General features: G+C 37.7%; 1 long non-coding RNA gene across 1 annotated transcript in view; it reads right to left on the reverse strand.

The window, feature by feature from the left end:
• The window catches only part of LOC121832748 (uncharacterized), a 256,194-nt gene that overhangs the window by 3,197 nt on the left and 230,129 nt on the right, over positions 1–22,868 (reverse strand). The window lies entirely within an intron of this gene.

Here is a 22,868-nt window from a genome sequence, read left to right on the forward strand (position 1 = left end):
TGTACCCCAATCAACTCATTTTAAAATCTTCATTAATTTCATTTCTAATGGGTGTTCCCTAAAGAGACAATATTTACCACCCTCTGTTTTTCAGGCATTTTTTTAAATACGATTTTGGCTGTGAAGCAACACTTAAGAAATTCTTCAAGGACTTCTTGCCTACAAAAGCAATTTGAAGACATGCCTTCAAATCTTCCTAAGAAATAACAAGTGTTCACATAGCAGCATTCTATGTTTTTTGCCTGACAATTCATTATTATAGTCACAAATTTAATTCTTGCTCTGTAGCACTTCTTACTGTTTTTTTTACTACATAAGCCTACATGAAATATTTATTTGTTAAACTAAGTATCAGTATGTCCCAGACATTATCTTAGGTATTTATTATTATATAGCACATTTCTTCAAAAGGTAGTATACTATAAAATCCCACCATTTGGTGGGCTGGAATTTCAGGCAAGGTTAAACTAACAAATTTCTAACATGATTTTGCATGGTAGCATTTAGCTAAGGGGCTAGTTCACCTAGAGAATCAAAAATATCTTCTGTCATAAGTCGATACCTTGGTGAAGATAGCTGGAACGCAAAACTACCTACTCACAAATAATCTTAAAGTGTTTTCATGTGGTCCAGTCAGCAGAAGAGCTAAAGTCTTTGTGTGTGAGTGGGTGGGGGTGCATATATCCACTATGGGGGTAGGGCAAATGCAGCTGTGCACAGGTAAAAGTCAGAGGTCAGAGGCCAGAGGCCAGTGTCCTTGTTATTCGTCACAGGTTCTTCCATTGAACCTGGAGCAAGGCTGGCAGTCAAGAAGCCAGCAACAATCTTGTTTCAGCACCCCTATAAGAGGTTCTAGGTCTGTGCATGGCTATTTCTAACTTTTTATGTGACTGCTTTGTGTTTGGACTCAGATCGCACATTAGCACAGAAAGCTCTCTTCCTCCCTGACCTATCTTCCCACCCTTCAAGTTTAAACGCTAGCTCTGTACCCCAAGAAGATCAAATTAAAAGCCACCAGTTATCTTAAAAGTAAAAACCATCAGTGGCATAGCATCACTGTGCCATACTGCAGTGGCCAGAGCAGTCATAGCAAAGCTCATACCCAAACTGATGGTAACTAATCCTGCCTCTCAGTGGAGTAACAATCCATCTCTAATTCCCTACAACTATTTTAAATAATACAAGTAAGGAATTGATGTTAGGTACAAAATATTAAAGTTTAAACAACCACAATAAAGAGTTATAGGAAATATTTGTAATGAGGAGACAAAGAGTAAAAAGCATAAATACATTATTTTGAGTTTTAATGATGAATACAAAAAATAATTGCTTTAATGGCTAAACACTGGAACCACTTTGGGAAGGACTGTGGCTAGAAAAAAGATGAACAAAGTTGCTACATGTCACTTTGTCTTTTTAATGTATTTTTTTATTTTACTAGCTATATGAACTACTTGACAAAAATTAAAATAATTTTGGAAAAAGCAATTTCCCATTCTTTTCTCCAGTATGGTGATGGTGATCACCTTACAGACTAAACATTCAGATTCTTGAATGTGGCAATGCTATCATTCCAAGATAAGTAAGAGGCAGAGTTATAGGAAGCCCTGTCTCTGGCTCAGAATCCACTGGGTAAGTGCTGCTCCTACAGAGAGGCAGAGGAGGAAGGTACCAAACCATAGTTCTACAACAGAAATTACTGCAATCCTGTATCTGTCTATCTTTTAGTTTTAATATAGTATTTATTATATTTCAGAAAGTGTGTTAAAATATATGAATTCCAAAATATCCGTGGTCAAGTGTAACAATGCTCCCGTGACAGTTGTCTTCCCACATGTATTTTTATTACACATCAGTGGTTTTTCCTTATACAAGCATTCTTATTTTCAACATTTCAGAAAAAAGTGAAAGAAGTACTCTTATTTTCAACATTTTAGAAGAAAATGAAGTTCAAGGAAGCCAAGTTCATGTAGGTAGGAAGCTACAAGGTTGTTTTCTTGTTCCACCCCTGACTCATTTGCTAGACCCTTAAAGGAGTATACCCAGGTATAGAAGAATAGAACTATGAATGTCCCTCTGAGACTGAAAACTTACACTATAGAGTAGTCAGTCTTTTTTTTTTTTTTTTTTTTTTGACCTCCAGTTCCCAAATAATGAGACTGAGACTTCTTATTAACTATGAATGCTTGGGCATACCTTAGGCTTGTTACCAACTAGCTCTTATAACTTAAATTAACCCATTTATGTTCATTGATGTTCTTTGTCTCTCCTCCATACTGTATGTCTGACTCCCTTCATGTCTTGCTGGCTTAATCCCGCACACCTCAGATTCTTCCTGAGTTCCTCTCTCCCTGGAATTCCTGCTTATTCTCTTCTGCTTAGTTATTGGCCATTCAACTGTTTATTAAACCAATCAGATGGTGCCTTAGGCAGAGAGACATCTTCACAGTATACAAAAAGATTATCCCACAATAGTACAGTTATATATTTCCACAGAAATAAGAATTATCCCAACATGTATAGAAGTAGAACTAATTACTTGTGTGAGATTTCTGTCTTGCTACAAACCATAAATAGAAAAAGATTCATGTTTAGTAACATATAAATCTTCTGTTTGGATATGGGCAATACAGCTCACACATAGCACTTTCTTGGGGACAATGAAAAACATTAGCAAGGTCTTAGTTAAAAGGCTTCTATTTTGTACTCAATATTTGCCACTAATATCTTATTTTACATTCAGATGAAACTTGTAGAAACAATGTGGATTCATGTACAACCTCAGTTAACATCACCCTCCTGCAGTTCACTGTGATGTGAAATTGTGTGGTCTTGAGCATCCCAGGGGACCACTTAGAAGCTGTCCAACATTCTGACAGATAATTTCCATACTGTTTATCCTATTACAAAAGATAATTTTTAATTTGGAACTCCAAAATCACTATTCCTATCTTCTTTAAACATAATTCTGGCAGATTATTCTCTGAGACTATCTTCTAAATAGAAGAAAATATTTCATTCCATTGTTTAAAAGTGATGTCCTTAATTTAGAGTCCCATATAATTAATTTGATCTATTTTTTAATTTAGATTTGATACATGGCACTGTTTGAAAAATGTATTGGGATCAGAAACCCCAAGAGAAATCTCCAAAACTCTCTGAGTCCTAACCTACAACACTTATCTCAACCAAACTTCCAGGCTGGAAGATTCACTTTACATATAGTTTTCAGGGTCTCAAAGACAGACAGTGTGTTGAAGTAGGATTAAACCCTCTAATAAGATATCTGATCTGGGATGATTTTTTTAATATGAATCCTATGATTCAGCTAGTGAAGAAATTTCCCAGGAAGAAGCAGATTTTAAATTGTGCATCTTTTTCTGCTATAATTTTTCTGGTGGCTTGCTTTCAAGCTTGCTAGTGGTGTTCATAACAATTTTATTACAAACCTTTCCTCCTCTGGAGTCTTGGCCTTAAAATACCAGTTTTTGTTACAGATAACACAGAGGAGCATTCAATGTTGCATCTTATGGTAAATTAGCTACTCCAAATGAGCATCTTCTTGAAAGCATAATGACCTTTCTTTTTCTCTTTACACCTTTTAATAAGTATTTATGTCATGTGTGCCCTTCACATATGATCACTATGGTTTCCAACGGAAGAAGGGGATAGTGAAACTAGCATTGAAACATAGGAGAAAAGTAGTCACCAATCTGACCCATCTAAGTAGTACAAATGTTATGGGGGTTACCAACCATCTTTTGACTAGATTTCAAGCCCCACTCCATAAAATGGAGCCCATACCTGACACTGTTAATGAGGCCAAGAATGAGAGACTAGGTAAGTCCTGGGTATAGGGGGAAACCTAGTACAAGTCTTCTTCTAAATTAACATAGCAATTTTAAAAACCTCTTATCATGTTGCTATACCCATAGATCAGTGTTTTAGGGAACCCTCGTCAGAGAAGCTTCTTTCTTTCTTTCTTTCTTTCTTTCTTTCTTTCTTTCTTTCTTTCTTTCTTTCTTTCTTTCTTTCTTTTTTCTAGAGAAGCTTCTTGTTGCAGTAGATGGTAATTAACAAAGAAACCCTCAACTGGACAATAGTTGGAGTACTCAACACTGAATGTGTTGTCTTTATCACACTCCTCACCTAAGAGCTTAGGAATGAAGGCAGAAAGGGAGGTGGTGGATGATTCCAAAGAAATAGTATATTCTAGACACAGCAAGGCTGATGCATATATCAACCCATGGAGACTGTGACAGCATGCATATGTCATGCAAAAGTTCAAACCAGACAAAATCCCAGTACAGAGAAGGGGAAATGGGCACAGAATTCTATCTATAAGCAAGAAGCTATCTGAAAGTGAAAGGAAATCCATTTTCTTCAATGGAGCAACACTAGTTATATCACCAACATGTCAAGGGAAAGACAGCCACACAAAATATGCTCTTTGTGTAGTTTCTTGTTGTTTCTTGGTGTGTTTTGTTTTTTGCTGTTTTGGGGGATGATTTGGTTTGGGTTTGAGTTTTCTTTTAAAAGAAAGAAAGAATGTGAATAGGGAGGAGTAAAACTGGGAAGAGTTTGGGTGAAGAATATGACCACAATATAAATGTAGAAAAAGTTTAAAATATAAATGGAAATATTAATAAAAATATGCAAATGGAGGAAAAAAACAATGACTCAAGGAGGCACAGTCACAAACAAGGCTGTGGGCCAGTTTTGTGTACAGGGAGTAGTCTCAGGAACAAAATCTATGAAGAGGAAGGGCCTCAGGAGCTTTCCTAGAACTAACTAAGCAGGAAAACTATTCAGACCACATACCTTTTGCAGAACTGGAGAAAGTCTAGGTCTTAACTGGGCCTATCTAAGTTGTCACACGTGAAACCTTTTGTACTTAACAGTCCTACAATCTCTGAGACATGGAGCACAGGGCTCTTTGAAGTGAAGGCAATTTCTTGGGGGCTGACTGATGTAGACTTCGTGCTCATAAAGCTTTTGGTAGTGGAGGGAACAGGTTCTTATTTTATGGGAAAATGAGCCAGCCTGATACCACTTTGCTCTTGGCTTTATTTCAAATATTAGCTATCTATCAACATATTTTATCAATAGAATAAATGTTACAAACATTATCTTCTGTTTTATGAATATTCTCATCTCTGAAGACACTGTATTCAAAGTTGCCAGTCACACAAACATAAAGTGTTGTTCTGTGGGAGAATGCTCTCTGCCTTCATACCCTATACATACAAGGACTCCTGTTTGGCTTAGTTTTGCACTCTGTTTGAAATTCATCTTGATTTTAAAGAAAAAGCCCAAATGTTCATTTTTACTAGGCTCTGGAAACTAGAATATTGATCCTGGGATTGAGATGTATATCTAAATATCCATCTCTTTCTACTTCCTGAGATTCATCTGTGTCTTTTTAGAGTAGTCCAGTCACCCAAACACTTCCAGTCCCAAACAAGGCCAGTGTGTGCTGCCCCACAGCTGCTCTAGTGGGGAACAGAAACCTTGAGACACTCTGAAATAGATTCAAACATCCATATAATTTAGCTAGTTAGGTCTAAGCACATGTAATTAGATGTTCCTAAACTGAAATTAGACAACCAAGTCAAAATAAAGTGGGAGTGTTTTTCTCCTTTTCTGTTGTAGCTGTTGTTTGGCTGTGTGTGTGTGTGTGTGTGTGTGTGTGTGTGTGTGTGTGTGTGTGTTTGTGTGTGTGTGTGTGTGTGTGTGTGTGTGTGTACAGTAGTCAGTGTAGCTGTTGTTTGGCTGTGTGTGTGTGTGTGTGTGTGTGTGTGTGTGTGTGTGTGTGTGTGTGTACAGTAGTCAGTGTAGAATAGATTTTTGGCTGGTTAATTTATCGCATTATTTCCTGCCTTAATTTTTTCTTGGATGGTTAGTAAAAGATGCAGAAACATAATAGATCACTAAGACTAGACCTTACAAATCTGGCCCTGTATTTTATAAGTCACTAAAGTGAGACTTTATGAGATTATTACCCAAGGTCACATAGTTGTCATTAACAACTTATGAATTAGAAATGTTATCTTAATTTTAAACAAGGTCTTTTTCAACACAAGATATTGAGATTTCTCTGTTATATCACTGATGTACCTAACATTAAGACTTTGATTCAAAGCACTTCAGTCTATACTTAATTTCACAGTATCTTAAGACATTTTCTAATAAGCCAAATCTGTATACTGAAATTGGGACTGTAAGTTCATGGCGTGATTTCCAAAGTTGCAGAATCTGTCATTCAATCCACTGTGCTAGAGCTGTTCTCTGTGACTGAGAGTTTTCATCACAGCAAATTTGTTTCTGGATGCTACCTACTTCTCTTCATGAGCAGCAAGTTGTCAAGACAGGAAGTTTGATTATAAGAGTATCAGGGAACCAGCATGCAGCTATTCTTGCATACCTAGCAACCTGGAACTTAGCATCCTCAGAGATGAGAATCTTCATAAAGTTAACAGGGCAAAATCTGTAAGTTTTTTTTCATGGATAAATATATGGGTGAATGGCTGTTACTCGAAAAATAAAACCAAGAGCAAAATGTTGTCAAATATTATTACTGTTGGAGTTGAATAAAAAAAATACCCAGGCCAATAATTCTTCCTTAAAGTAGCTAAGTAATCAGGCAGTGAATCATAATACTGAATAGAGTTCACAAGTGGTTGCAGAGTTTTGGATCACCAATGAAAACCAAAGTAACCTTTGTCTACAGCATCTCAAATCAACCCACCCCTCAGGATACTGGTGTGCAGTTCTCCTGGTGACTAAAATTCAGGTTTGGCCTATGCCTTTCAGTTTGAATCCTGTAAGTTTCCAAAAGAGAAAAAGAAAAAGCTAATTTCTGCTTGTCAACAGTCCTATAAAATAAGAAAGAATTGGGTCAATATGATAAATGAAGCAGAATGCATCTTTCATATGTACCTGTGTGTTCTCTCCATGACTTTTCTTTTAGAAATATATACTTAATAAATTTTGGCTATGGTATTTAAAATAGAATAAGCCTACTTTCAGAAAATGACACCTTAATGGTCTAAACTAACCATTGCTGTAGCCCATGCCTGTGGCCATGGTCATGGATTCACAACCAAGTTTGAGCCTCTGGCATGCAACAGATTCTGGCAAACAGCTGATCTCTCTTTCTCTAGTCCTGTGGTGAGAGGATGCAAAGCCACCTTTAGGAGATGAATAGAAAAGAGCACAGATATGAAAGAAGTGATGATGATATAGTCTGAGTCATCTAGAACAAGCCATAGCTCTGGCTTGTTCTGTGGCTTACAATCCAACACTATATTTACTCTTAGCTTTTTAAAATTTTGTCCTTCATAGCATAAGTTATAGATCTCAGTCAAGGCCTTTAAGTGATCTGACCTACTCACTGCTGTATCCCACAAAACATTCTGGCCTCAGAATTTGACTCTATCTCTGCATATAGATTCTCAGCCAGGATATCACATCTTTAAAATTAATTATGTTCATTCTCTTTCCAAAAGAGGATTCATAGGGGCTAGGGAGATGGCTCAGTCAGTAACATATTTGCTACACAAGTACAAGGTCATTAGTTCATATTCCTAGCATCTGCATACAGGTCATGCAGGGTAGCTTGAGTGAGTAACTCCATTTTTGAGGAAGCAGACACAGGCAGATCCCTGCAGTTCATTGGCTAGTCTGCCTAGCCAAGTCGATGAGCTCCAAGTTCAGTGAAAGTCTCAAAATTCTGTCTCAAAAATAAGGTGGGAAGGAATTGAAGACGTCACCTAAGGTCTATTCTATACACACATGCACACATGTGTACACAAATTTGTATGTTCTTGTGCACATACCACATGAACGTGTGTGTGTGTGTGTGTGTGTGTGTGTGTGTGTATATATATATATATATATATATACATACATACATACAAGGAGGTTAATGTTAGTTCTCTATTAAAATAACTTTAGTATTTAAATATTACAAACTTTGTGAAGTAAAAGTTTGATAACTTGGGAAAGGAAGTCTGGCAAACTCCATCAAAGCCAGCTTCCAGTAGTGCCTACTAGTTTAGTTTGGACAAATAATATTATACATTTAAAGAAATGTTGGCCATCAAGCTGAAATCTGATATTCCAGGTTCTCTACCTCCAGACTTCAGCTTAAAATTTTAGCTTGCCAGGCTTCCCTTCCCCAAGCTTTCAACACGCTATCCTTCAAAATCCACAGCTGAATGTCACCTATTCTGTCAAATTTCTCCCCACTGCCCTTCCAACAGGAACTCTACCCATTCTGTATTTTACTGCAACAGCTCTTTCATCATTCCTATTTTAGAGCACTCTTCACATTGTGCAATCATTATAGTTCTCCTTATACTGCATGTTTTAATTAAGAAGATGAACAGGAATGAACTAATCATCCCCTTAATTAAACTGCATTCTCTATGAAGGTTGACTTTTATCTGCATGGTAGTCCAAATGTCCTAAGGAAAGATAACTGTAAAATAAAGGAATCTTAAGTGAGCTCATGGATATTAAAAAGAAGAGCAGCTTTGTAATTAGAAATATAAATGTTGGATCTGCTGAGGTCTAGTGTAAATCACTCAGATGAAGCTGTAAGAAAGAAGGGTCGCAACAGCAGAACCTAAAGAAAGAAAAGGCGTACAGTAACCTGGAACAGAGGAGGGGAATTTGTAGGTGATGATTTTAAGTCCTTCTAAGGCTCTTTCCACTTAACCAATTTTTCTCTATAGCTCTGAGCAGCATCCCTGCTGTTATGTTCTGGTCTTAGTAAAAACGGTTAGATACTGTCCAACCATATGATGATGCTAAATGAAGGTGAGGAACATCTGCTGATTGATTTCTTATGATCAAGTGAATTTCATGAGCAGAGGGCTTTGTGCTATTCATCTATGCATCCATAGTGCCATAAATCATGTTCCGATGAATAGAAAGCCCATTTAGAAATATTAGTAAATGCAGGATAAATAAAGAAGTGGGTTTTATATTCCAAGGATTGTTCACTGGAACTTCTTGTGCACTACATCAAAAGTTTATAACCACTCCATATGAGATACATTATTCTTTTCCCATTTGTGAAATAAGAAGATAGGAAAAGATGAATGCCAATAAAATAAAATTTAATTTATAATTTCAAAAACCCACCTACATACAGGGGGAAAATGCATGCATACTTTCAAAATGAAAAGATATATTGCTAATCTAGAAACAAAATTACATCATGAATTACTAAGTTTGTTTATAAAATTGTCATACATGATTGACATATTTAGATTTTTATGCTGAAGCACAATAATGGGAAATTTCTTAAAGGAAAGATTAATTTTAAGGGATATCATATTTCCCTTTCATAAATAACTAAAAATTCCTTAAGAAATATCTTTAAAGTAATCCAAAATTTAGTATTTTTCCTTGTGGGCTTTCTTATCTCCAAGACTATATTATCGCCAAGATCTAATCAAGCAATAAAAATTTTATGATTGTAATAAAGTGCAGAATGGAACACCAGGAGCCAAAAATGTATGCTCCAGAGACCAAGTATGAAGAAGAGTCAGAGATAAAAAAAAAAAGATAATTATTGCCTGAAGTCACAGAGACAGGCATCATGGAGGACATGAGACAGGGTCATTGTGGTAAAATATGTGATTCTGGACTGCATGTTTGGAACTAAGGACATGGACCCATGATTGTCCGGAATCATAGTTGTTGAATGAAATAAAGAATACATGAGTGAATGAATGAATGAATGAATGAATGAATTTTCTATTACATAGAAAACAAAATGAAATACTGCAAGTTAAACATTTAGGCTCATTTTGTAAGATCACTGCAAAAGTTAAATAAAAAATTATTTGTCAAAGCTGGACAGAAAGACATACTCCATGTCAAGTTGCCTCAGTTTATCAGAAGGATCACAAAGAGGGCTTTATGTTGCAGTTTCCTTAACCTTCCATGTTCCACAAGAGATGTGTATCTCAAGGAAAAACACAATGGCTATTCAAAGACCTTGCAAGACAATTGAGAATGACCTAGGGACAGAGGTAGAGAACAAACCAACAGGCCAACAATCTGGGTGGAGATAGTTCAAGGAGCTTGAGTTTACAGCCATTGGGAGTCAATGTAGAACTGAGTAATACAGAAAGCCCTGACTGGGATCTGATCAACCAGATACCAAAGCAGGGTTTACACTCTCACAAGCTTCAGTCACGTCTCAGTTCTCTTTGCTGTATTTAATTTGAATTTAATTCTATTGATTTTTAAATACCAGCATGTGGGATGTAGCAGAGGTAATCAGAAGACAAAATCCAAGACATAAAAATCAATCAATAAATTATATTGTGTCTGCATATCTGCATTCCCTTGTGACTGGCATTTCAACCCCTTAGACCTGACCATCATTTTAAATCACTTTACACAACATCTGACATAAACTAAGAACTGAAGGAGCTGAACTATTCTTATTATTGTTATTATTAATAGCAGGAACAGAACAGAGGACATGGTCTCCTGACTTCTAACCAAGTGCCCTTTCCACAATCCCAGGAGGCTCTCATGTTAGCAATATATTTACACTAAGAATACAATGTCATATGTGGCCACACATTATTAAAACTTGCACACTGAATTCCTGGTGCTGTAAGATCTGAGGCACTTCAAATCACCTGCTTGCAAAACAAAGTACTGAAAAACAAAACAATTTCATTTTCCTAGACTGACCTTTAAATCCAGCATGCTGCTTCTCCTATGCAGATCTGGCTGCTAAGCACCCTGTTGTTCTTATTAAAGATGCAAGATCTGTCTTACTGGCAAGAAGCACTGGAGACTGTCACAGATGGAAGTGAGTATTGGAAGGCTGTGTTTTGTGTGGGTATACTCAGATCCTTGAAAAGGCTCAATGAAGTCACACTGCAGCTACAGTTCCACTAATACGTCAACTTAGAAAATAAGGGCTAGAAATATGTCTTGCTATCTGTTAGTATCATTTTCAAAGGCGATAATTAAAATGCATTTCCTTAAAGCAACATTTTAGAGCTCTAGTAACTAAATCAAAGACCAAGCATTACATAAAAAGAAGAGAATGGTCAAGTGCCTACCTAAATAAGTCGTTCATAGATATGAAACACCCCCCTACCCATGATATATGTATGTCCTACTCACTAAATAATTTTTAAAATTTGCTCTATGTCTCAGGAAACCTAGCCCCTTATTGATAATTGACTAGAAGTCAGGAATGGGTAAAATATATATGAACATAGATGTGATGGTGTCATATCTAATACAACTCTTAGGCAAACCCTCTTGCAACGGGTAGAGCTCAGTCCTAGCTCAACTTGATGTGCCATGCTTTGTACAAGCCCATAGGAGGCCTGCCTCTTTCTGAATGAAGAGGGAGGAGGGGTGGATGGGAAGAAGGAGGAATGGAAGGAAAGGATGGATGGAAAACTGCAGTTGGTATGTAAAATAAATGAAAAACAATGCCATTTAAATAAAATGAAATAAAGAAAAATTATGTACAATTAATACTTCTCATTCTGAGCAGCAAACCTAAAGGAGTGGGTGGCTGGAAAGCTGTTTGCATTAGAACAATAGAGAGATTTTATATGTTTCTTTATCATTATGAAGTTATTCTTCTAAGCATTAGGTTCTGAGGTAGGAACTAGAGACAGAAGACAAGTATAACCTTGTCCTCATGAAATTTGCAGCCTGATATAGGAGAAAAAAAAAACATCATTAAAATTGTTGCTTAAAAAAAGTACAGAGACAACTAACCAAACTAATGGCAACACATGAACTATGGACCAATAGCTGAGGAGCCCCCATGGTACTGGACTAGGCCCTCTGGATAATCGACACAGTTGTTTAGCTTGAAGTATTTAGGGGGCTCCCAGGCAGTGGGATCAGGACCTGTTCCTAGTGCATTAGCCAGCTTTTTGGAGCCTAAAGCCAATGGAGAGACACTTTGTACAGCCTTGGTGCAGGGAGGAGGGATTTGGACCTGCCTCAGCTGAATGTACCAGGCTCTGCTGACTCCCCATGGGAGACCTTGCCTTGGAGGAGGTGAGAATGGGGCATGGGTTGGGGGGGGAGACTGGGGGGGATGACGGAAGGAGGGAGGACAGGGGAATATGTGGTTGCTATGTAAAATGAATACAAAACCTCTTAATAAAAAAATGCATACATTGAACACTTAGTGTTATGATTTGTAATCAATCCTAAACATACTTTATCTATAGAAATTTTTCCACTTGAAAATAAATGTTATATTACAACTAAGGGAAAGGCCACAAAGGAGAAAAGCATGGAGTTGTATGAGACTTGGGCAACTGGGTGACATTCTGCTCACTGTTCAACATCCAGTTCTCCATGGAAGAAGAGTAATGCACAATTGTAATAGCAAAATTGCCTTTGCTGTAATGAAATATCTGACCTAATTAACTTCACAAAGAGAAGATGTTTATCCAGTTCATATCTATGGAGGTTCTATCTCAAGTTAAGGTGGTCTCATTGCTTTGGACCTTTGCTTTGGGCCTCTGGTAAAGAAACTGGTGGCAGAGGCAAAGGGTATAGGCCAAAGAGCAACACATCACATGTTCAGGAGGTAGAGGAAGACTGAAAAATGACTCCCATAATCTCTCTTAAGAGCACACTCCAAATGACCTGAGGACCTCTCACTAGGCTTTACCCCTTTTAAAAGGTGTCACCTAGCTGGGCATAGTGGCACACACCTTTAATACTAACACTTGGGAAGCAGGGGCAAGTGGATCTCTGTGAGTTCAGGACAGACATCATGAGTTCCAGAACAGCCAGGGCTACACGGAGAAATCCTGTCTTAAAAAACAAACCAACAAATAAAAGGTGCTGTGACCTCCCAATAATACCATCTTGGCTACCAAGACTTTGTCATGTGCACCTTTGAATGACATTCAGACAAACTATTGTGGTAGTAGTCATTGATGATTTCAAGCTAAGGGGATGTCACTGAGATATACACCATCACATGTCTTTATATAAACTGTGATCTGGTTCCATATATCACAGCAATAAGCTAATATCCATGCTCAGTAAATATAGATAACAACTTGAATCTGTTTTCTAAGGCTGCTACCGCAAAACATGCCATAGACTGGGAGACTTCAGCAATTAACATTTAGTTTCTCACAGTTCTGAAGACTACAAGCTTAAGGTTAAGTTCCAGCACAGCTAGCTTCTGGCAAGGATCTCTCTCTCTCTCTCTGACACCTTCATACAGCCATATACAGCCACCTTTTCACCATGACTTCATGTGACCTTTCCAAGGTTCAGGAAGAGAGATTTCTGGTGTCTCCTCCTCTTGTTATGAAGACATCAATTATTAGGTTGATTAGAGTCTTGTCTCTGTGACCTTATTTAAGCTTAATTACTTCTCTAAATGGCATATCTCCAAATGCCATTCTATCGCAGGCTAGGTATTCAGGTTATGAATTTCACAAAGGCACAATTAATCTATAGCAAGTCCTGTGTTCTCTCTTTGCTGAGTGAGCATATGAGGCCTTCCTCTGAATCACGTGCCCAACCTGGAGTCTGCAGGTAGGTAAAGGGATATCCTCAAATTCATTATGAGAAATCTAGCCAAGCATAACTGCATAAGTCAGCTTTACCCATAAAACAATTCACAGTCTATATGAATAAACTAAAAGTTTATATTTCATGATTAACAAAATAATAATACAATAAATATGTTGATAAATTCATTGCATCTTTCATTCATAAAGTGTTTTATCAGTAAGGAGACATAATTGCTCTAATACCAGTTAATGAGACGTTGAAGCTTAGTGTGGTAAAGGAATGAACTTTCATCATTCTGAAGGGGACCAGCATTACATAACAGATTCAAATGGCCCAGGAATGGACAGTAAGACCACAGTCTTATTGGGAGTAGCCTTTGAAGTGATGTGATTGAAAATTGTTAGGATTTTGGAGTCCAGTGCATGGCACTAGTTATATGCATGCCTCTTTGGACATACTAGACAGTTCACATAGAGCTTTAGTCTGGAAGGTTCTTGAAAAGAGCTTCACTATCCAAGAGTCTTCTGTAACATAAAAGGTATGTTGCCTAGGATTCAGATCCTAAAGCAGTGGCCACAGGACTAAATAAACCCATGTGGGCAAAAGCAAAATGTAGATCAGAACAGAGTAATTCTCTCCTCTTGATCCCTCCACACACACAGGAGATTGTGGTCTTCTCTCACCAGACTACTTGATGACACAAAAGAGATAAATAGTCAAGAGAGGCAACTCAGTTTTCTCCAATAAAAGTACATTAAATAAACAATGAATCAATGCTTCTTTTTCCTCTTGGGTCAATATTTATAAATGCATATTGTAATTTTTTATTTATAATTTTAACAAACAACCATTGAAGAAATCTACATTTTATTTGGCTTACTTATGCTAGAGAATTTCAGTTTATGTTCTTGATTTAGAGAAGTACTTGGGAGAAAATTCTGAATAAAATGGAAGATTTGAAACAAGTGAGCTTTTTTTATCAACATAAACAGTGCTGCATTTCTTTTTTCTTTTTTTTTTTTTAGAAGTTCAGAAAGTTTGTCTAAAACCTTGGAAGTTAATCAATGTGTTACATCAAGAAATGTACAGTTCTATAAAAGCAAATTATTACCAACAAGATCCCAATTTTTTACTCAATTTTCACATAATTTTAGTATACCTAACCATATTTAAGCCCTTTTAAAGCAAGAAAATTTAAAGAATATGATTTTATAAGTTCTTTATCATTCTTCTTCTAACTTAAAACAGTATAAAATGATAGAAAGTTTGTCTGAATATAATTGCATCCACAAACTTCAAAGGAAATTTTATTCACTCTGCTATACAGGAGTCAGGATGTCTTTGAGGTCTGGGGATGTATAACTGTAGGTAGAGTGGTTCAATCTCCAGAACTATATAATCTAAGTCTGGTGATACACACCTGTAAACCCAGCATGCAAAAGGCAAGAGAAGGAAGATCAGGAAAAATTCAAGGTCATCCTCAGATACATAGTCTGTTCAAAGCCAACCTGGAACACAGAAAATCTTGTCTAAAAAAAAATTAGTACCTTTGTGCACTAATGCACCTTCATGTATCATACACTTATATCAGCTCTATAAAGTGATACTGTTGCCAATACAGCTTTTCAGAGGAAATATCTGAAGTTTTACTCTCCTGAGGCACAAAGCTTGGCAATGTGCTGAACGAATGCAGAATTGTCTAATTACAGAGCTTAGCTTTAAGTATGTCACCAACATTTTCTTCTTATTTCTCAGTGTCTATTGAAACCCTGGGTTCACCAAAGTCTACCCCAAGAGTCTACTCCAATACTTCCCCTGAATATTTATGCATGTTCTTCTCACTCAAGACTATCACAAGCTCCATTGAATTGATAATGAAAATCAAGCACAGCAGAACTTTATCCACTATAACAAAAAATTAAAATTGTAAACTTTCCAGTTTAATGGGTGGAGCTGTAAAATACTATATTAATCCGAGTAACCTTTTCACTGAAAACCCAGTTCCATAGGTTCTCCCCCATATGTGTGTCTTAGCTTCTAATCTATACCTCTGTGTGCTAAAGTTGAAGAATTCCAGAAACTAGAAAGAGGTCACTAAAAGGGGTTTGGTGCCTTAAAGGAGAGGGGATAGTGCATGGTTATGATATAAAAATGGGGGTAGGCATGATCCTGAAAATGGAAAGGATTAAAACAAAAAGGAGTTTAGAGGATAGGGAAGATAAAAGGTATGGGGAGGGTTAACCAAAATAGAGGATAGATGAAAAAAACATGTGAAAACAATCTTTTAACCAAGCTAAAAATTATACTTTATTTAGAAATATAAAAATGAGCTTAAATGAGGGACCTCTCGTGGCTGGAATAAGCTGATTGTAGAAACCACGGACTGTTCCACAAAATCTCCAATGCCAACAATGGGATATCTCATGAAAAGCATAGGTCAAGGAGCCCTAGATGCCCCTCAAAATATAAATTCATCCTGTTGCTATTGGTTGCCCACCAGAACTTGACAATAAGACCCAATTGCTAATGGGCACATACCTTGGTTGGCCGGTATAGAAACATCAAGCTAAAATTGAACTAGAAGCCCCCAAGCTAACTAGCTTTCATAGTCCCAGAAGTTGCTCTGCAGGCTACTGGGGGAGAAAGGGCATCAGTAGCCTGCCATATTTATGAACCATATTAACTACAAGACGAACATGACAGGGAAAGTATGTGGTAGACAGCCTATTTTAATTCCTCACTTTAAGATTAGAATTTATGATTCATAGAGGGAATACAAATCATCTTGTGCAGCTGGTAGGAAGGTGAGGACCAAAACAGTCCCAAAGGAAGACCCCTTTTCTTCCCCTTCATCTCTTTGAAGACTACCCTAAAAAGGAGAATTCACCAATTTGGGATAAGAAGGTTAGAGCGTGAATCCCAGACAAATGAATAACAATCTTTTGGTTTCTAGTTTCCTTGTCCCTAACATGTGGCTACATGTGGTTTGGGGACTCGAACTTTATATACTATCTGTAAGTTTCTACAGTAGTATACATGTGCTAACAATCACAGTATGCATACCTTTTCATTAGCACTCCCCAAAGCAAATTAATTAAAAGATGGAGTAATAATAGTGAAACTCATGGAAAACAAGATGACCAGTTGGCCAAATTGTTATAATAAAAGAAAGAATTAACAAATAAAATGATATGGTATAGCAGCCTGGCACAGTATAACGGGAGGTCCAAGTGGATTCCTGGCCTTACTGCTTCTTTATGTGACCTCATTTAGAGAGATTCTGGAAGCAGCGAATAAAGCTGAATCTCCAGACACCTGACAGACTGAAGCATGTGAATGTCTCCTAGGCTCCCTGTCATCTGGAAAGTGGAGCTGGTCACTATACCACCTGATTCACAGAACTGTTCTCTGAACTATCTTTTAAAGTACAATACAGGGCCAAAGCCATTGTTGCTACACAATGATGATTTTCATTTCTAAAATACTGACAGTAACTCTCGCCTCACAGGATATAAATGATGACAAAGGAACTAAGTCAAATTGCATATCTAATAAGTGACTGATGTCTACAATGCATTATAAATACCCTCAATCCCTTTTGCTCCCTTCTCTTTTTCTCCTCACACATGAACTGGCTGTCAAAACTCTCTAGGGAAATGTGGTCAAAGAGGCATTCCATAAGGCAATTTCTCTCAGTTGGTGATTGTAAACTTTTAGTGTACACCACAACCCTTTGAAGACATATGTTTGTTGTTGTTGTAATTGTTGCTTCTGCTGTTGATTTTTTGTTTTGTTTTGTTTTGTTTTTTGATGTGGTTGCTATTGTTGTTATTGTTGTTTTTAATGCAGCAGTATTCAGCATCCTTCTACCAATGGGAAAGAGGCCGAGAAATCTACTTTTTCTTACTGCTACTGTTTGTTTTATTTTGTTTTGTTTTTAGAAATAATCCCAGTGCAAGCAACACAATAATGAGTCAACCTTGCTAAATGATTTAAGCCTTTTTATCTGAAGTATGGTCGAGCAATAGCAGCATCCCCACCTGTGAAAGGTATCCAGCCCACCCAGACCTGCTGGATCAGGGGCATCCCCTTAAGGAGTTCTCCTGGTGAGTCTGTGTGAGCACACTGGAGAGTGCTGGGCCAGGCTTTGCTTCTGGGCACTGAGAATTAGATCCACAAAATTAATCTAGTGAAGTACTTCTTCTCTACAGAAACAGTATCACTATATTCCACCAGAAATGACAGCTTTGCAAAAGATTGGTAGGGATAAAATCAAGTTAAATAATCCAAACATGTTTACTGAACTGCTACCAGGAATTTCCCCCTTATGTAATTCAAGGTCTTTTTTTAAAAAAATAAAATAAATAGTTTTAGTAGAAAAATACTCTTTAGAAAATATCTATCTTGATGATTTTAAATTTCAGTTTTAAAAAATGTGAACAAGAAATCCTTATGGATTTTTCTATTGCTTATGGCTCAAAATAAAATTTGATATGAAATTATATAATAACAATGGCCTGGATTTTGTGTGTTTATCATTCTATTGGTACAGTTTCATCAGTTCTATTTTTCTTTTATGGATTTCTAGGCATAGACATAATAAGCATGTTTTATGTAAAGTGCATAGCTCAATAGATGACAGCACATGAGTGCACTGGTCTCTGAACTCCATTATTCTCACTTAAGTCATTGTATCTTATTTTGAGCCAACCATAAATGTATGTAGTCCCCTATGGTGGCTGGCCCTCTCCTCTAACACAATGTCTTTGAAGTTCATCCTTTTTTGATGCATCATTTATTGCTGTGTGCTCTGCAGCTTTCGTGTCCATTGCTTTATAGCATGAATATATCAGAATCTCCTACTTTTGTAACTTCAGTGACAGGCATGTGGGTTGATTGTAGTTTGAGGTCTTATGAATGAAGATAACGTAATTGCTTCTGTACGATTGTCTTGAATGTGCACACCTACTGATGAGTATATATCTACAAATGAGTTTCTCTTTAACAGTTTTCTATGTAGTGTAGTGGCTTCACCAGGTTGACCATCGCAGTATTCAAGATGAGCAGATGTGATCACTTAGTGAAATCCTAGGATACAGTCAAGGAATGGAGGGAGCTTACAAGGATTTTAAGCTTTGTAATTGGGCATCAGATTTCTGAGGCTCATGGCCCTTCACAAGCTCCTCACAAGGTTCCTTTCCTTCCTGTAGTCATAGAATTAAACAAATGACTGCAGTGAAGCTGTTCACTAGTGCATCTCCCCTTCCTGCAGAGGTTAAACATGTTATAGGACTTCTTGGTTGTATAGGTATTAGGGCCACCAATGATCCACAAATAAACCAACAAGCTCCTTTGTACACTGTCTGATTTTCAATAAAAACCCTTTCTTTTGATGTTTCAGCTCCCTCTTTATTTTAGGTATTCTTTAACTCCCTTCCAGGAAAAATCATATGACACTTGGCATATGAATGGGTATCAAAGGTGACTGGGGAGGAGGTGAGTGTGAGGTGATTCCTGGTGTGGCCATCTTTCTTTCTGTGGTATGGGAAAGTGTAGTTCACAGCTGTGCTGATAACTGCACAGACCCTGCCATGCACGGTAAGACATGCACTTGAAGCTGAACTGTCTCTCACAGGAAATTGGCCTACACTGGGGAGGAACTACAACAGGAAATAGACACTTTCGAGGTATCCTCCATGGTAGCCTCTGATTTGGCAAGTAAACTGGGGAAGAGGGAGAGTGAGATAGATGTTCTGCTTTTGATTTTTTTTTTCTTTATGGTCAGGGTACCCGTAAGGAAAGACAGGCAATAGAGCTTTGGCTACTTGAAAGCAAATGTGGCAGGACATGTGGCCAGCTGCAATTCCCAGAGGAGAAGTGACAAAAGCTAAACACTGTGCTTGGGATCTTCTGGCAGCTTTAAAGTATGAACCAAAGTTCACAAATGTATGAGTGATGGGGACTATCAGTGACCCTTCTTATACTACCAAAGGTAGAAGAACAGCTCAAGAACAGCTCGTGGGCTGGAAACTGTCCCAGATGTCATTCATCTGATGGGAGGCCAAGTTTGCTCACAAAGTAAAGTCATGCAGGGTGACTACTGGCCCTAATTTGATTTGTGGATTAATAGGTTCTCTACTTACATACAAACGCAGTGGCCTTTGGGGAAACTGAAATTAAATGTGCCTTAATTCATGGAAAGCTTCAAAAGTTAGAGGCACAAGGGGAGCAATGTGTGAATATGGAGGTATAATCATGCAGGTGAAAAATATTAAACTTGCCCTAAGAGTGGAAATTTATCCCTCCTGAAAATATACTCTGTGTATTTACTTCCTGCAAGAAAACACACTGGGGTACAAATACTCTTAGGATACACCTTGCAAACCACCATAATAGAGTTTTTGTCTGAAGGTACAAATACAAAGGCAATCGTGCACCTGGGTAGAATGGCAGCTCCTAAAGTTGAAACACTATTTACACATCCCAAGCCCCTTTCAATAGCCACATCCTAGCTTTACAATTATCTGACAGATTAACTCTTTATAATTTCTAGACCCCAAGCTAAGGGCTAAGATTCTAGATGTGAAGGGACAGACTCCTCCCCACCACAATAATCATAATTCAACCCATGAAAAGGACAACACCAGATGAGGGGGAAAAAAACGAAGAAATGATAGATGCTGACTTGGGGTCCTTAGTCAGACAAGACACGAAAAAGCCTCTGGGATTTGAAACCAGGTGAATTATTGGTGAAGAACAGGACAAAATTTCTGAGAATGAAAACCAAGCTAAGACTAGAAGAAGTATGACTTAGAAGCAGAGAAGAGTCCCTAAATCTGAAGAAGGCTCTTCTCTGGGCCTTTATCTCTCTGTAACACCATGGGTTTAACTGTCAACAATAGCAGAAACACTACATATAAAATATTTTGGTATCTAGAAAATAAATGACAATCTAATAGTAATAGCATACTTTAGGGTACAAAAAAATGTATTCTGCTCAAATGCTTTCTGAATTAGCATGGTCTTGGGTCATTTAACCAGCCTCAAATATATTTTTACATTCCATGGAAAAGAAAATAGTGCACTGCTCTTATATGGAGGAGCTAACCAGAAATTTAATGTCAGTAGCATGACTCCTTCCCAACCAGGTGTGGCTCCAGAGCTGCAGAGAGAGTATCAGGGTCCAATTCCTGAGCTACACCTAGACCAGAGACAGAATACAGAATTAGTCCAAGAAATAGCAGAATACTTTGCAAATCATCAAGGAGATATGTGAACCTCCAGGTTCCATGAAGCTTAATGGAGCCAAGTGAAGAGATTGTGGTGTTGGTAATATTCTAAGTTTATAGGCTCAGTTTCCAAGATGATTTTTCCTTACTGATGTAATATCCTTAACCATAGTAGATGTTGCACTAGTTTTTCCAGTTGCTGTAACAAAACAACTTATGAAAGAAATTTACAAAAGGAAAGGTTTATTTTCTCTGGGTTGGTGGGTGTAGCCTGTCATGGTGGAAAGTCATATGATGAGCATTAGATAAGAGGTCCTAGTTCACCTACAATCAGTAAGCAGAAAGAGATGAATATTGCCACTTAGTTTGCTTTCTCCTCTTCTCTTCTCCTTTGTCCCAGGACCCCAGGCCCTAGAATGATGCCACTACATCTAGGACAAGACTTCTTTCCTCAGATAAACTTCTGTGTAAACTCCTTCAGACACAAGAGCTATATCTCCTAGGTGATTCCATATCCAGAGAGACGGTGAGGATTTCACAGCACATATGACTCACAGAAGCCTCTCGCTCCACTTAGGGACACTATGTGCTTCTCCTGGGTGCCCTCTTGCTTAGTGGATTGTTTTTGTTTGTTTATTTGTTTATTTTTTTCTTTTTATTAAAGAGATTATTCAAAACTCAAGTCCAAGTGGGTCGAAGACCTCAACATAAATCCAGTTACACTGACCCTCATAGAAGAAAAAGTAGTAAGTAGTCTTGAACACATTGGCACAGGAGACCACTTCCTAAATATAACACCAGTTGCCCAGACATAAATGGGACCTCTTGAAACTGAGAAGCTTCTGTAAGTAAAGAACATGGTAAATAAGACAAAATTACAGCCTACAGATAGGAAAATATCTTCACCAACCCCACCTCTGACAGAAGGCTAATCTCCAAAATATATAAGGAACTCAAGAAACTAGACTTCAAAATACCAAACAATCCAGTTAAAAAATGGGCGGGCTAAAGAGCTAAACAGAGAATTCTCAAGAGAATAATTTGAAATGGCAAAAAGATATTTAAGGAATTGCTCAACATCCTTAGTCATAAGGGAAATACATATCAAAATGACTCTGAGATAGCCATCTTACACCTGTCAGAATGGCTAAGATTAAAAAAAAAAACACTGAAGACAGCTTATGTTAGAGAGGAAGTGGAGCAGAGGGAACACTCCTCCACTATTGGTGGGAATGCAAACTTGTGCAGCCACTTTGGAAATCAGTATGGCAGTTTCTCAGAAAATTGGGAATCAATCTACCTCAAGACCCTATGATACCATTCTTGGACATATATGAAAGGGATGGTGATTCATACAACAAGAACACTTCTTCAACTATGCTCACAGAAGCATTATTCATAATAGCCAGAAGCTGGAAACAATCTAGATGCCCCTCAACTGAAGAATGGATAAAGAAAATGTGGTACATATACACAGTGGAGTACTATTCAGCAGTTAAAAAAAAACAATGACATCATGAAATTTGCAGGCAAATGGATGGAACTAGAAAATGTCATCCTGAGTGAGATAACCAAGACTCAGAAAGACAAACATGGTATGTACTCACCCATAGTGGATACTAGATGTAAAGCAAAGGATAATCAGACTACAACCCACAGCTCCAGAGAAGTTAGCTAATAAGGAAGAGGGATGCATGGATTACCCTGGGAAGGGAAAATATATAAGATCTCCTGAATAAACTGTGGTTTTGGGGGTGGGGCAATAGAGGATAGGGGATGCAAAATGAGAAAATAAGAGAACAGGATGTTAGAGCTTGAACAGGGATGGAGTGAGAGATATCTTGATAGAGGGAGACATCATGGGGATAGGGAGAAACCTGGTGCTAGGAAAGTTGCCAGGAATCCACAAAGATGACCCCAGCTTAGACTACTAGCAATAGTGGAGATGGTGCCTGAGCTAGTAATCAGATTGGTGAATACCCTAACTGTCATCATAGAGTCTTCATCCAGTAACTTATGAAAGCAGATGCAGAGATCCATAGTCAAACACCAGGCCAAGCTCCAGAAGTCCAGTCAAAGAGAAGAAAG

The sequence above is a fragment of the Peromyscus maniculatus genome, chromosome 10, assembly GCF_049852395.1.
Source record: "Peromyscus maniculatus bairdii isolate BWxNUB_F1_BW_parent chromosome 10, HU_Pman_BW_mat_3.1, whole genome shotgun sequence".
NCBI classification, from domain to species: domain Eukaryota; kingdom Metazoa; phylum Chordata; class Mammalia; order Rodentia; family Cricetidae; genus Peromyscus; species Peromyscus maniculatus.